The 13,304-nt window shown below is 41.8% G+C and overlaps 1 long non-coding RNA gene across 1 annotated transcript; it reads left to right on the top strand.

Moving 5' to 3' along the window:
- Positions 1–4,451: 4,451 nt before the first annotated feature.
- LOC146692204 (uncharacterized) lies at positions 4,452–12,191 on the top strand. Its single transcript, XR_014915153.1, has 2 exons — positions 4,452–4,865; positions 8,622–12,191. It is a non-coding gene; the product is annotated as an uncharacterized LOC146692204 (long non-coding RNA).
- The last annotated feature ends 1,113 nt before the right edge of the window (positions 12,192–13,304 follow it).

The raw sequence follows: 13,304 nt of genomic DNA, 5'->3' as shown, positions 1-13,304 counted from the left end.
AAATTGTAAATAATAACATCTGTTAAATGCTTCTGGACAATTCAATTCACTATGAACTATATTTAAATGTTTTCCACTTGTAAGAGACTGAAAATATAACCCATTTGTTTTAACTCTGATTGGAAGAAACCCACATTAATCTAATGACTTTGGCAGACCTTGAGCTAGTGAAAAAATTGAAATTTAATTTAAACGGGTGTGTAGCCGCCATATCCGTTTTATGGTTAGCAAAGATTTGACTTGCTTGAAATCATTGCTGTAACTCGGGACTTGGTTGACAATTAAAGACTTGAGAACTGAGGTTGCGACTTGCACCTCTGCTTCATACTGTAACCTGTTGATATGTTGAGCTCTCACATCACAATAAAACCAGCCTTTTAGAAAGCAGTGCAGACAGAAGGCCTTCACACAGCAATAAAGCCTATTTTCCTGCAGATTTCCTAAAGCTTGTGATTACTGAGCTAATTACTGACATTCCTCCAAGAACCGCGCAGAACGTGGCGGCTTATGAGAACAGTGGGCTCCTTATACAGTACTGTAACAGACGTGTTCACACAGACAATATGCTGTTCTGTTTTATATGCAGTGCTTGAATAATGTTTGGTTTATTAAAGAAACCATGAAGCAAACAAAAACCTGTTTGTGATGTACTCAAATTTTACTCAGATTTAAAGCTACATAAAATATATTTCTTTAATGTATAAATACACCTGCCTAAACGTAAATATTTGCAATAGGTTGTTTAAGTAATCATCATTCTCCGAATTTCTTTTGGCCCTTGTTTTGCGTATTGTGTTCATCACGGCTCTTTATATAACATCTGAAATGAGTGTTAAATGTGCATGCAAATTTGCTTTGGTGTTATAAGTGGTCCATGGACTGAAAAAGCCAGGACTCTTTATGTAGAAAATGTCTTTCTAATTTTCATTTAACATTTTATTTGACTGTTTGTTTTTTTCTAAACCAAACCCTGAACTCCTCCCAACCCAAACAACGTAATTGTGCTGCCTAAAATTGACTAAACCGTGGGAAAAAAGTGCTTCAGCTGCAGTAGATTTAATGTGTTTCATTATGTGGTTGACAGCATGGCTTCTTCTCTGCACTATAATCCAGAGCTCTTAACACACTACTGTGCGAAAAGTTTGAGTCATCCCCCATTTTGTGTTATTTTACCTATCAGCTGATCCATCTCCTGTTCATTGAAGCCTCACTGAGTCTCAACTGAGACCATTTCTGATGGTAACAGTTGAGAGGGTATCTGTAAAGACGTCATTATTATTATTATGGAAGGGAAATGGAGAGAAAAGACTAAGGTAATTTTAATTGCACCTTAGAACACATATGCATCAACACTACAATGAGCGGGTGGAGGGAGGTTTGGAGTCTTCTCCCACCCCCATTCTCTGCGGCCTGCTGGAGCGGGAGGGCTAGTAGGAGGAGTTGGCCGTCCGACTGCGGTCTGGGGTGTGGGGCCTCCCTGCTGCTGCGGTGTCGGGGTGGTCTGCCTCTCCCCACCGCAGGGAAAAGGGTAACACCACCTGGGTCTGGGTGCAATTCCCCCCTCCAGGGGCAAGGGTACCTAGACCCGGTTTGTAGAGTACGCTTGGGGAGTGTGATTGTGTGTACAGCATCTCTTTATGTCTGTCTCCACGTTGGTTGAGTATGGAGTGAGTGCATATGAGAGCATGAGGGTGGGAATGGATGTTTGTGTCTGTGTGTGCCTGTATGTCTGTGTCTATATGTCAGGTTGGGTATCAGACGCCACCTCTCTGGGGACACCTCAGGCCCTCCAAGGTTTGGAGGCCTATCTCCACCCACCACCACTTCCCCTGCCGGTGGCGGACTCCCTCAGGTGTCGGTGTGTTGGTGGTTCTTTGTGTCTGGGGGTGGGCGTCCGGGTACACACCGGCTCACTCCTTGGCGGCCGCTTGTCGGGGCCTGGGGCCTGGGGCTCGCTCGGGCCCCTTTGGAGGTGGGGTGCCCCCGGCCTCTCGGCCTGGGGCTCGGTCACTCAGGCGCAGCTGGGGGCCGGCGGAGCTCACGGGCGCGTCACTGCAACTCCCCCTGACTTCTGCTCCGCGGCTGCTGGGCGAGCCCTCATCTGGGACTCTCCTCAGCTCTTACTGGAACAGTGGCGCGGCTGCCCCTCTGTTGGTCTTCCATGGTCTCTTGTGTTCTGGGGGCCTCTGGATGTCTGGAGTTTTGATCTCCTCCATACCCGCTTCACACCCTGGAGGACGGGACTGTGGCCCCCCCACACTCCCTAGCAGATCATTACATGGAGAAACCTTTGGAATGCAAGCATGCTGATCCACACAGGTATGCACACATGGGTATTCACAGACGCGGACTAAAGCTTTCTTGGCTGCTGCCTCAAAGCACACTGTGCGCTGTCTATCTTGCGTGCTGCACAATATCGTTTATTATTTAGTAAATATTGATATCTATGACTAGCTAGTTTATTGTGATGGTGCTTTGTTTTCTCTATTATTATGTTGCTCTTTGTTGTTTGCTGTCTCCTCTGTTTGTTTTTTTTGTTTGTTTGTTTTTTTTCTCCATACAGGTGACCCAGGAGTTCTTTTTTTTTTCTCTCTCTTCCCCCCCCTTCTCACAGTCTCTTCTCCCCTTTGGTTTTCTTTCTTTCTCTCCCCCTCTTTCTCTCATTCATTCCCCCTGTCCTATTTATTAAAAAAAAAAAAAAAAAAAAAAAAAAATGACAAAGGATGAACTGAAGCTCTGCCATCACGTAATGTCGCATACTGCTGTTTCTGATGTCATTTAAAAAAAAAAAAAAAAAAAAAAAAAAAAAAAAAAGACTAAGGTGTGCCAAATTATATAAGAACTCGATTGAAAATCATAACATATCTTATGGTGTGATGAATCCAAATTTGACCTTTTTGGTTCTGACCGTCATCACTATGTGGAGGTCTGTAGAGTCTAGAGTGCTACCTGACCTCCACAGCTATGAGGTGCCATTCGTAAAGTGAAACATGCTGAAATTAACGGCAACATTTTTCTACATTTAGCTCAAAACTTTACAAAAACATGTTTTTTTGAGTAATTTTTTTACAACATTTAGTAAAATACTTGTAACTTTTCATATTTTAAACACAATTTTAAATGTTAAATCTAAATGTTAAATATTAAATCTAAATGTTAAATCTAAATGTTTAATGTTACATCTAAATATTATATTTAAATCTAAATGTTAAATGTTAAATCTAAATGTTGAATCTAAATATTATATTTAAATCTAAATGTTAAATGTTACATCTAAATATTATATCTAAATTTAAATGTTAAATATTAAATCTAAATATTATATTTAAATCTAAATCTAAAAGTCAAATCTAAATGTTAAATGTTAAATCTAAATGTTACAGAAAACGAAATATTTAGGCTAACATGCAAATTTATTGTACGGATCAACGAAAATACCAAAATAAAAGCTTTCCAAAAACCTCCGGTTCAAAAGTGTGCCGGTAAAATCGTTACATGGAGAAACCTTTTGAATAAAAGTGCGCTCATGCAGACAGGTGTGCACATAGGTGTACACACGGGTGCTCACAGACACAAACTATATCTTTCTTGGCTGCTTCCTCAAAGCACATTGTGCGCTGTCGGTCTTGCGTGCTGGATAATAACATTGAATATTTAGTATTTACTGCTCCTTATACTTGTCTAGGTTATTGCTGTGATGTTGTGCTTATTCTGTTGCTCTCCTTTTGTTTGTTTTTTTCTTCTTTCAACAGCAGATCCAGTGGATTTCTTTTTAGTGTCTTCTCTCACTATCCCTCTTCCCGTCTTTCCCTCCCTCCCTCCCTTTCTTTCTTTCTTTCTTTCTTTCTTTCTTTCTTTCTTTCTTTCTTTCTCCCTTTCCTATCCCCCAGTCATGTCTGTCGTGTCTGTAATAACTAAAAATGAATAATAAAATAAAATTTAAAAAAATAAATTAAATTAAAATAAATTAAACGAAGGTCAGTCAAATGGACCAATATGGCAAGGCTGTGATGATCCACTTGGTAAAGTAAATCTGTTGGGGATCTTTCTTCTTTCTTGGACTTCAGAAAAAAATTTGGATTGCTAATGAACCAAAAATGACTGGCACCCAAATAAAAAGAAGAAAAAAAAAGGCTCTGTTAAGTCTAATTGTTGAATGTTGCCATTGTGTTTCTTAAATTTGTACAGTCTTAGTTTAAGCAGTAGGATCAAAGCCATTCCTTTGATCCTGACCACCTCTCCAGCCACTCTGTGCTGGGGGAGGTTTTATTGTAGATACATCCTATCTGAAAGATCTGTTTCTTTTGATGTAAGCTTCCTGGGTTTATGACCCTTTGGTCAGCAGGAGGTCTCACTCACACACACACACACACACACACACACACACACACACACACACACACACACTGTATACATTTACATACAGTGCCTTGTCTTTGTAACCAAAGGGGGGTTGCAAGGGAAGGTGCTTTGTAAACTATTGTTTGAAGTTTGTCAATAAAAGGCAGCGAGAGGAGGCCACCATTTTGGGGTTCTTTGTCGTGCTGGACACAGACGAGGCCTCCCTTGTGCAAGTAATGGATCGATCGACTGTCTTGTTTTCTTCATGATGAATAAGTCTCTAGAATTAGCGGGGTTTGTGGAAACACAGACCCAACATTTATTTGGTCCTTCGGAGCCGGAGCCTAACACATTGCATCCACCGAGGAGAGGGAGAGGACGCCACCGCAACGTCTGGGATGATTGACGTAAAGCCCTGGTGTTTTTGGCTTGCCACCAGGCCGGGAAGTTTGCGCCTGACCTCCCCTCGGGATGGATGACGATTGACGGGATCCAGAGACTCTTCCCATGAACGTAAACAAACAGTGAGTACAGAAGGCCTTAGAGAGCGTCTCTATAACCGTGTGAATGAATGTGGGATCCTAGATACGCGTCACCGTGATTCTGCGTGAAACGTTTGAGTCCCGGGGAGCGCTGGTCACGAGAGCGCACGTGGACCCAAAACAATAGAGAGCGGCTACGGGCTGTGCGTTAAACGTGAGTCCGGGAGCGCGCTAGCCGCGTGAGAGAGACGCAGGCTTCTCCGCCGTTTGGGGCGTAGAGAGTTCTCCGCCATTTGGGGCGTGGAGAGAACCTAGGTTCAGAGTCCGGAATCTCCGCCATTTGGGGCGTTGGAGAGTGTCCGAAGGTTGAATTCTCCGCCATATGGGGCGTTTGAGAGTTTTCAACAGAGAGCGCTAGCTGTGCGTGCAGACGCAAGCGATAGGCCTATGTTGTGTGTGTGTGCGGGCCAGACGTGGTCTGCGTGAGTGTGGCTGATTGTTGTCTTGTAATGGAGAATAAAATGTGTAAGTCTGCCTTAGAAGGAGATGTAAAATTTATGCAGAAAGTTTTACCAGGCAGCACGCAGTATGTAGGTTGTTGGTATAAGAAATGTGGATTTGAAGGGACATTAGTGGAAGTTAAGTGTAAAATGCTGGTAGAAAGAATATCTGTAAGTGTAGCAGGTAAAACAGGTAAAGCGAAGCAGAGGAAGGAATTGCAGTTAGCAGTTGCTAAGTTGTGGCTGGAGCAGGCTCAGAAGAGGAGAGAAGCACAGAATGTTAAAAGAGCAATATTGCAAGAAGTAGTTGTGAAACCTGAGGATGAAACAGCTCAATCCACTGCAACTACTCTAGAACAACACCGTAGAAAAGCATTAGGAAGAGCAAGAATGTTAGCAGAAAGTAGAGTCAGAGAAGAGCGTGAGAGAGCAGAGGCAGAAGTGGAGGAGAGATTAAAGGCATATTAGGAGCAGCATTGAGTCCAAGACAGACTTGGCAGGGTAGGAAACAGAAAGTAAAGTTAGTGAACACAAACGTTACAACTACATATCCATCCCTGACACAACACAAAAAAAAAAAAAAACATATGGTGTTTCTGTAACAGAGTGTGAAGATGAAGAAAGTTTTTCTCCTGATCAATTCCGCGAGTGTGAGAGTGTCTGACGTCATGGTGTGTGTGAAAGGTATCCAGCTGGGGCAGACGTGATTCTGCAGGTCACCTGCCCAGTGGACAAAAAGAAATAAAACAGTTGTGTGGATGAATGATGGCACAAAGAGTGTTTGGTGTTTCTCAGTCTGAAACAGCTGTAATGCTATTTTCTGTTTTGGAGAAAAGTACAGTTAAAGAAAAAAAACAGAGAGAGATGTGTGTTGTTTTAAGCAGTGATGAGAATAATGAAAGTGTGATGAGAGATGAACACAAAAACATACTGAAAATGCATTAACTATACTAACCCTACATGCATATACACATACAATGATACTCATGAGACCAGACAGCATCTTAAGCATGAGATTCTGTTTGTCATCTAGTCCAAGTCACTAGTAAGATGAAAGTGATACATAGACTAGTGGACTGAATAGTATAGGAGGACAGATGGTTGCATCATAGAGGAGGAAACAGAATGCTGATGAGAGGTCTTAAATGAGTGAGTTGAGTGAGCTGATTGTGAGTTTCTGGTGTGTGAAGAAGTTTTACCATGGCACACATTTAGTTACATGAGAACTAAAACTTATTATGTGCTAAGACAACAGGGTTATGCTGTATGTTGTGTGTATGGCTGATTGGATGAATGTTTGAGATTAAACTGGCTGTTTGATTTGTCTTTATTACTAAAGTTGAACCTGCCAATTGGGTTGTTACGATTTATCCCCCTGGCATGAAGAACACGTGTCATGATTTAAACAAGGCCTATCTTTCCTTTATTTTCTTTGATTTCTTTTATTTTCTTTCTTTTATTTTGTTACTTTCATGGTGCACTGAAAGTTTTGTTTGATGATCTCTGTTTGAGCAGATCTGCACGATTAGAATCGAAGCGTCGTCGAGAAAACTGTTGCAAAGTGAGCTTCTCCAAAATTAAAATGGGCTCTTATTTGGGACAATCAGGAAACAAATTCCTGTCCAAAAGGATTCAACGAGGAAATCCAGTCTAAATTATTTTTCTTTTTGAAATGACGTTGTTTTGCTGAGCGTGGAAACGAATGCGACGATAATTTCCACAATTAGCAAAAGAAGGAATCACTGAGTGAATGAGTAAGAATTTTAAAATAAATGGGGAACTGACTGACTGACAAAAGCTGACAAGACTGACTGACTTAACACCATTGTGTGAAGTTAACCCCCACCTGACAAAGGTGTGGATGTATCTCTGTGTGTGTCTCTGTTGCAGGAGCAGGAGACCACAGGAGGAAACTTGGGTCACATGACTATGTGAACTCTGAAAATTTAACCTTTTAGTTTATATTTTTCTGTGTCTGTGAATTTACCATGTGTGTGTTATTCATAGGCTTGTGTTGCTCACAGAGATAACTGTGACAAAGTATGCACACACCTGCGCAGCGCTAATATTTGCATTTTCTTTTCTTACAGCATGCCAGTTCTTCATGTGAATTGATGATGCGATTTATACCAGGACAACTGGTTGATGTTCTTTCCCACTACAGGATTTCTGGGTTTATATGTGAATGACATTCTTTCCACGGCTAGGGTTAGCTAACTTTATGGTGTTTTTATGGCACCTCTGGAACCTGTTGACCTGTGTCTGACCTCCGTCTGACCACAGTCAATGGGTATTGCTAATGTTTGTTTCTCTGAGAATGCTGTGGAGGATTCGGCAGAAGCGGACAAGTGACATGAGTAAAACAAATAAGAGATTACGATATTTATGGAATAGTTTATTATGGGCTCATTTGCTGGCCACTTTTGGACCCATAATAAATATATGAGTGGAGTGACTTTGCTTAAGAGAAGTCACCGATTACATTAATGTTAACTGAGCACATGGGATGATCCATGTTTGAGGCGAATTGTGGTAATGATAGTGATTTAATGATTTGAGAAAACCTGCACATGACACTTGTCTCGCCCGTGCTGAATGCGTATTACTTTTTTGATATAATTGTTTATACGTGCGAAGTTTGATTTTATTCCAGATTTTGTGTATGCAGGCTCCTGGTGGAGCCAGTTTTTAAGACAGGGATCCAGGTTTGGTGAGTTGACGCATGAGAAGTGTCCATGCGTCAAGAGGTGGGGTCCAGAATTAATATTAAACAATGTTTACTATTATTGTTGCAGTGATTTGTGTGATTAGCTGTTTATTTACAAGTATTAAACCTATGCAAGTGGTGCATCCATGTTCAGATGAGGCTTTGATGGCCTATAAGTGAAGTTCACTGATTATAATGTGGAATGACGTTGAGATGTTAAATAATTTGGAACAAATTATGGGAAAAAGTAGAAGTTTAATGAGTTTAGAATAAACCCGCAATGATACTTGTCTCTGTGATGCTGAATACTTTATTACTCTTATGATCTACAGTTGGTTGCAAATGTGAAGTTGTTTAAATTTAAGACTTTGTCTTCTGTGATACAGGAGCTGGGAGTTAAACAAGCTGAACATTTAAGTGCTGATTAATGTTCTTACACAGGGTTACAGCTTGGAGTGAAGCTGCTCCAAGGGACAAACCCTGGAGATTGTTTTAGGGAGACTGTGCAACACTCTTGTACATGTCTCATTGGGGAGTTGACACATGGCGAAAGCCGTGTGGCGAGAGGAGTGTCATTTTTTCAATTTGTAGATGTCGTGAGGTGCCATGATGAGAAGGAGTGACTGAGAGGATCGTCCACAAGATGGAAGCTGAGGCCTGGAGAGAGTCTTCAGGAGGATCGGAGATCACCTTCAGCACAGAGAGCTGTGCTACTGGGCTTCCAAAGGATTGTCACAAGGAGACTTTCAGCGTTGGAAAATGGAACCTGAGGGAGCGTGCCAAGCTCCAAAAAGTGACAGCGCAGAGGAGGTCCAGCGATGGACTTGTGGTTCTGTGAACAGCACAAATGCCAGGTGACTGTAAAATAACTAACAGCACTTTTTCCACAAGTGAAGCCAGTAACTTACTATCCTAAAAGATTAGCTCTAGTTGCTCGTGCTTTACCTCCATGCGTGAGATCAGTATGTGCAGCAGCTTAAGCTGTACAATGTTTCAGGAAATAGTTTATTTCACCTTTTGACATTGTTAGTTCCAGAAGAGGTAGATGTTTACTATTGCAGACTAAACTTACATTTCTGTCACCTACAAGACACTTGTCTTTAATGTTACTGTTACTCTCACAACCACACATATTACCATAAAGTGGTGCAGAATTCTGAATCTGCCAAACCCTTTTTGCCAACGGAGGAGGACACTTCTCATGAGAGTAGAGAGCGCGAGGAGAAGAAGTGTAAGCTGAGGGATGACTTAATAGATGTGCCACTCGTTGAGGGAAAGGTTTGGTTTGTTGATGATTTGAGTTTTACAACAGCAGAGGGACAGACTAGAACACGTTTTACTGTAGCTGACAGTGAGAGAGAGTTATCTATGTAGGACAACTAGCATGTTTCATGTTTGCTTGAGCAGCAGAGATGCTAGCTTTAACGGAAGCGTGTAAAGCTGTAGAGAGACAATATACACTGATAGGCAGTATACATTTGCTACTGTACATTTCTTTGTAGTGCAGTGAGTGAGACGAGGGGTGACAACCTCTACAGGGAAACCTGCAGAACACACCAAACTCTTGCAAAATCTGCTGGAGGCAGCGTTATTAACCAGTGGAATTGCCGTTTGTAAATGTGCAGCACACATGTGAGGGAAAGATCCGGTTGCATTAGGGAAAGTTTTTGCAGATAAGATCGCAAAAGAGGCAGCTTTAGTTAAACATGGTGTTAACCTTTTATCAGTACAGCATTAGCAGACATGCAGGCCCACTCACCTACTGCAGGAAAACAGTTGTGACTTACAGAGGGAGCAAGCTTGCAGGATGATTTTTTATCTGTGTGATAAACCAGTACTGCCTAATAATTTGTATAAGACTGCTGCTATTTTGAGCCATTGGCTATGCCATGTCTCAAACAGGAGGGAGATGAGCAGTCGTTATACTCACTCTAGGATTATTAAATACTTTAAAAAAAAAAAAAAAAAAACTTTTGCAGACAGTAAAGTTAAGATTTAGGAAGACAGGCAGGACATGGTTAGACTGTATAGAATAAGTACATGAGGATTACTCCAACAGAGAATGGTCTGACTCTTTGAGATTACACATGTTAGAGCATTTAGAGTTAGAGTTAGAGTTCCAGTCTTCTGTAGTGATGATAGAAAAGCAGAAGAGAGAGCATATTAGCAGATTAGATGCTTGAAAATGTTTAAAAGTAAAGTAGTCATGAGAACAAATGATCTGCCAGATGATTCTGTTTCTTCGCAGGAGCAGAGCCTGAAGTCTGGAGATTGGATGATGATAAGGCCATGGAGAGGAAGTGCTGGTCCAGTCCATGGTGGGAAGGTCCATATCGGATGCTGCTGACGACGACCACAGCAGTGAAGATTGCTGGAAGGAACACTTGGATATATCAAGCGCACTGCAAGAAGGTGACACACATCCAGGCCAGCTCGGAGTAAGTGGCAGGAAGACCGGGAACAAAGGGGGGGGAAAGCCTCCAGGGCCCCTCGTCTCAATCCGGTGAAGAAACCAACTGAGCCACAGGTACTCATCAGAATGGCTGGGAATGTGCTGTGCATCTTCTTGTGCCTGTGGACCCTGAGTGGGATGACAGGGAGCGCACTGGAACAGAGCAAACCACACCCAGTACCAGCATGGGTTTTCAACAACTACTGGTGGCAGTTTAAGAACACAACCGCTCACATAAACAACGAAACCAATGGTTATGCTTGTGATGCCACTGGCTACACATTCTTCTGGACTGTGGCCCTGTAGCATCACTGAGAGCGAGACAGTTTGTTTGGTTGCTTTAGCAACACATCCAGGAACACTGCCAACTTTTCAACTGCTCTGAACCTGAATGGAAGGTTGATTCACCAGTAGCTGGGAAGGTGAACTGCTCTGGTAGGACAGACCTGCTCGCCTGACTCAAAGAATATGACTTGTTGCAGGACATTATACAGTTAAACGAACTGGAAACAGGCCAATTGCCTGTGTGTATGAAGGACAATGGATTAGCCCAAGTTGGAGATTAACCATGGAACATGGCAACATCACCTATTCTTTTGTCTTTTGCAAGAAGGATGTAAACAGAGAAGCCTTTTGTCTACATTTACATCATGAACACTTGAGGTTTTGAGCCAAGAAGATCAAAACACCTTGATCCAATTTCCTTTACAAAGCTTTTTCTGCGGTGACAACAGGACAGGAGAAGAGTTGTAAATGCAGATAATTCACAAGTTGACTCTAACCCCCACAGGATGCCTACAGTGAGAAGATTTGGGGGGTTGATAGGAGTCATAAAGAAGGGTGTTGACTTGCTGCAGCTTTGAAGTTAGCTGAGAGCCATATGGACAAACAATAAAGTCAACTGATGCATTTAAATACCTATGTCTGTATACAGTTGGATTGTAGTGACATATGATTTTTGAGAATGATGATTCTTCTTGTTTGACCTTTGACATTCAGTTGTTTACTTGAAGAAATACATAATGAATTGCACGACAGGAGTAGATCCGCCACAAGGCTGGATAGCTTGGTTACCGTCTGGTCCTTGGTGGCATCTTCTTTTGAAGATATTAATTCCTGTTTTTGAACTGTTGATACTGATTTGCTTATGTATAGGATGTAGTTTACTGTGCATGAATGAAATCTACACTGACACTGTCTAAACAAAGGGTGCATAAGTTGAAATTTAAGAACAATGACAAAAAGGAGGGAAATGTTAAGTCTAATTGTTGAATGTTGCCATTGTGTTTCTTAAATTTGTACAGTCTTAGTTTAAGCAGTAGGATCAAAGCCATTCCTTTGATCCTGACCACCTCTCCAGCCACTCTGTGCTGGGGGAGGTTTTATTGTAGATACATCCTATCTGAAAGATCTGTTTCTTTTGATGTAAGCTTCCTGGGTTTATGACCCTTTGGTCAGCAGGAGGTCTCACTCACACACACACACACACACACACACACACACACACACACACACACACACACACACACACACTGTATACATTTACATACAGTGCCTTGTCTTTGTAACCAAAGGGGGGTTGCAAGGGGAGGTGCTTTGTAAACTATTGTTTGAAGTTTGTCAATAAAAGGCAGCGAGAGGAGGCCACCATTTTGGGGTTCTTTGTCGTGCTGGACACAGACGAGGCCTCCCTTGTGCAAGTAATGGATCGATCGACTGTCTTGTTTTCTTCATGATGAATAAGTCTCTAGAATTAGCGGGGTTTGTGGAAACACAGACCCAACAGGCTCATTGACTAAAGACTAAACTAAGTTATAGGCCAACTGATTACAACAAAGGTGTCTTTTATTCTGTCTTCTCCTATCACCCCCAACTGGCCACAGCAGTTGGCTGTTCCTCCCTGAGCCTGGTTATGATGGAGGATTCTTCCTGTTAAAAGTGAGTTTTTCCTTCCCACTGTCACCAACGTCTTGCTCAAAGGGAGTTGTATAATGACTGGGATTTTTTCTCTACTTTTGTAGTGTCTTTGGGGTGATTGAAGTGAAAATAAAGACTATCTCTTGGATGTTGAGTAGGATGTCAAATATGCCCAACCAACAATATGCAAGACAAGTTGCTCCCAAAATAACACATTACTGTGGATGCTATCATTTGACTTACACTGTTTCTCAAAAGATGGCCTGCTATTAATTTCTATCTATTTAACCATGCAGCAAAGGAAACGGGACATAGAAATGAATAAAATATAAAAATGCAGCCACTGTAAATAAATGTTATCCAATTGTCATTACTTTTACTATTTGTGAGACTTTATGGGCTCCATTAGCAGAGATGGGCAGTAACGCGTTACTGTAATCCGATTACTTTTTTCAAGTAACGAGTAAAATAAGGGATTACTATTGCAAAAACGGTAATCAGATTACCATTACTTTCCCGTAGGAACGCTGCGTTACTGCGTTACTAAAACCGTGATTTTTTTTGCGAGAATGTCTCATGACAATGACGTAAGTGTGGCACTATGTTAAAGACAGACATGAAAATAGTAGCCCCCCATTTGTTTGCTGCAAATGACACACCCATTCCCTACATTGGTTGGATAGAAGTCAGCTTCACACTAGGCAGTGATTTGTCCCCAACCAGTGAGCTGCAAGTTCCAATATTGGTATCCAGTGACCCGGCTGTGGCCAGTGATCCCATCATTGGCTACAATGTCATTGAAGCTATCGTGAACCAGGAAGAAGTAAAGACCAAAGGAGGAAGAAAACAACTAGCACACTATGTGAGTAAAGCATTTGAAATAACTGTACGTCAAGCTTGTGCAG

This window comes from Copadichromis virginalis, linkage group LG15 (genome assembly GCF_057382275.1).
Source record: "Copadichromis virginalis isolate Kocher_CV1m ecotype Utaka linkage group LG15, C_Virginalis_male_GT1.1, whole genome shotgun sequence".
In the NCBI taxonomy this organism is placed as follows: Eukaryota; Metazoa; Chordata; class Actinopteri; order Cichliformes; family Cichlidae; genus Copadichromis; species Copadichromis virginalis.
The sequence above is the reverse complement of the archived record's forward strand: the minus strand, read 5'-3'. Positions and strand labels throughout refer to the sequence as shown.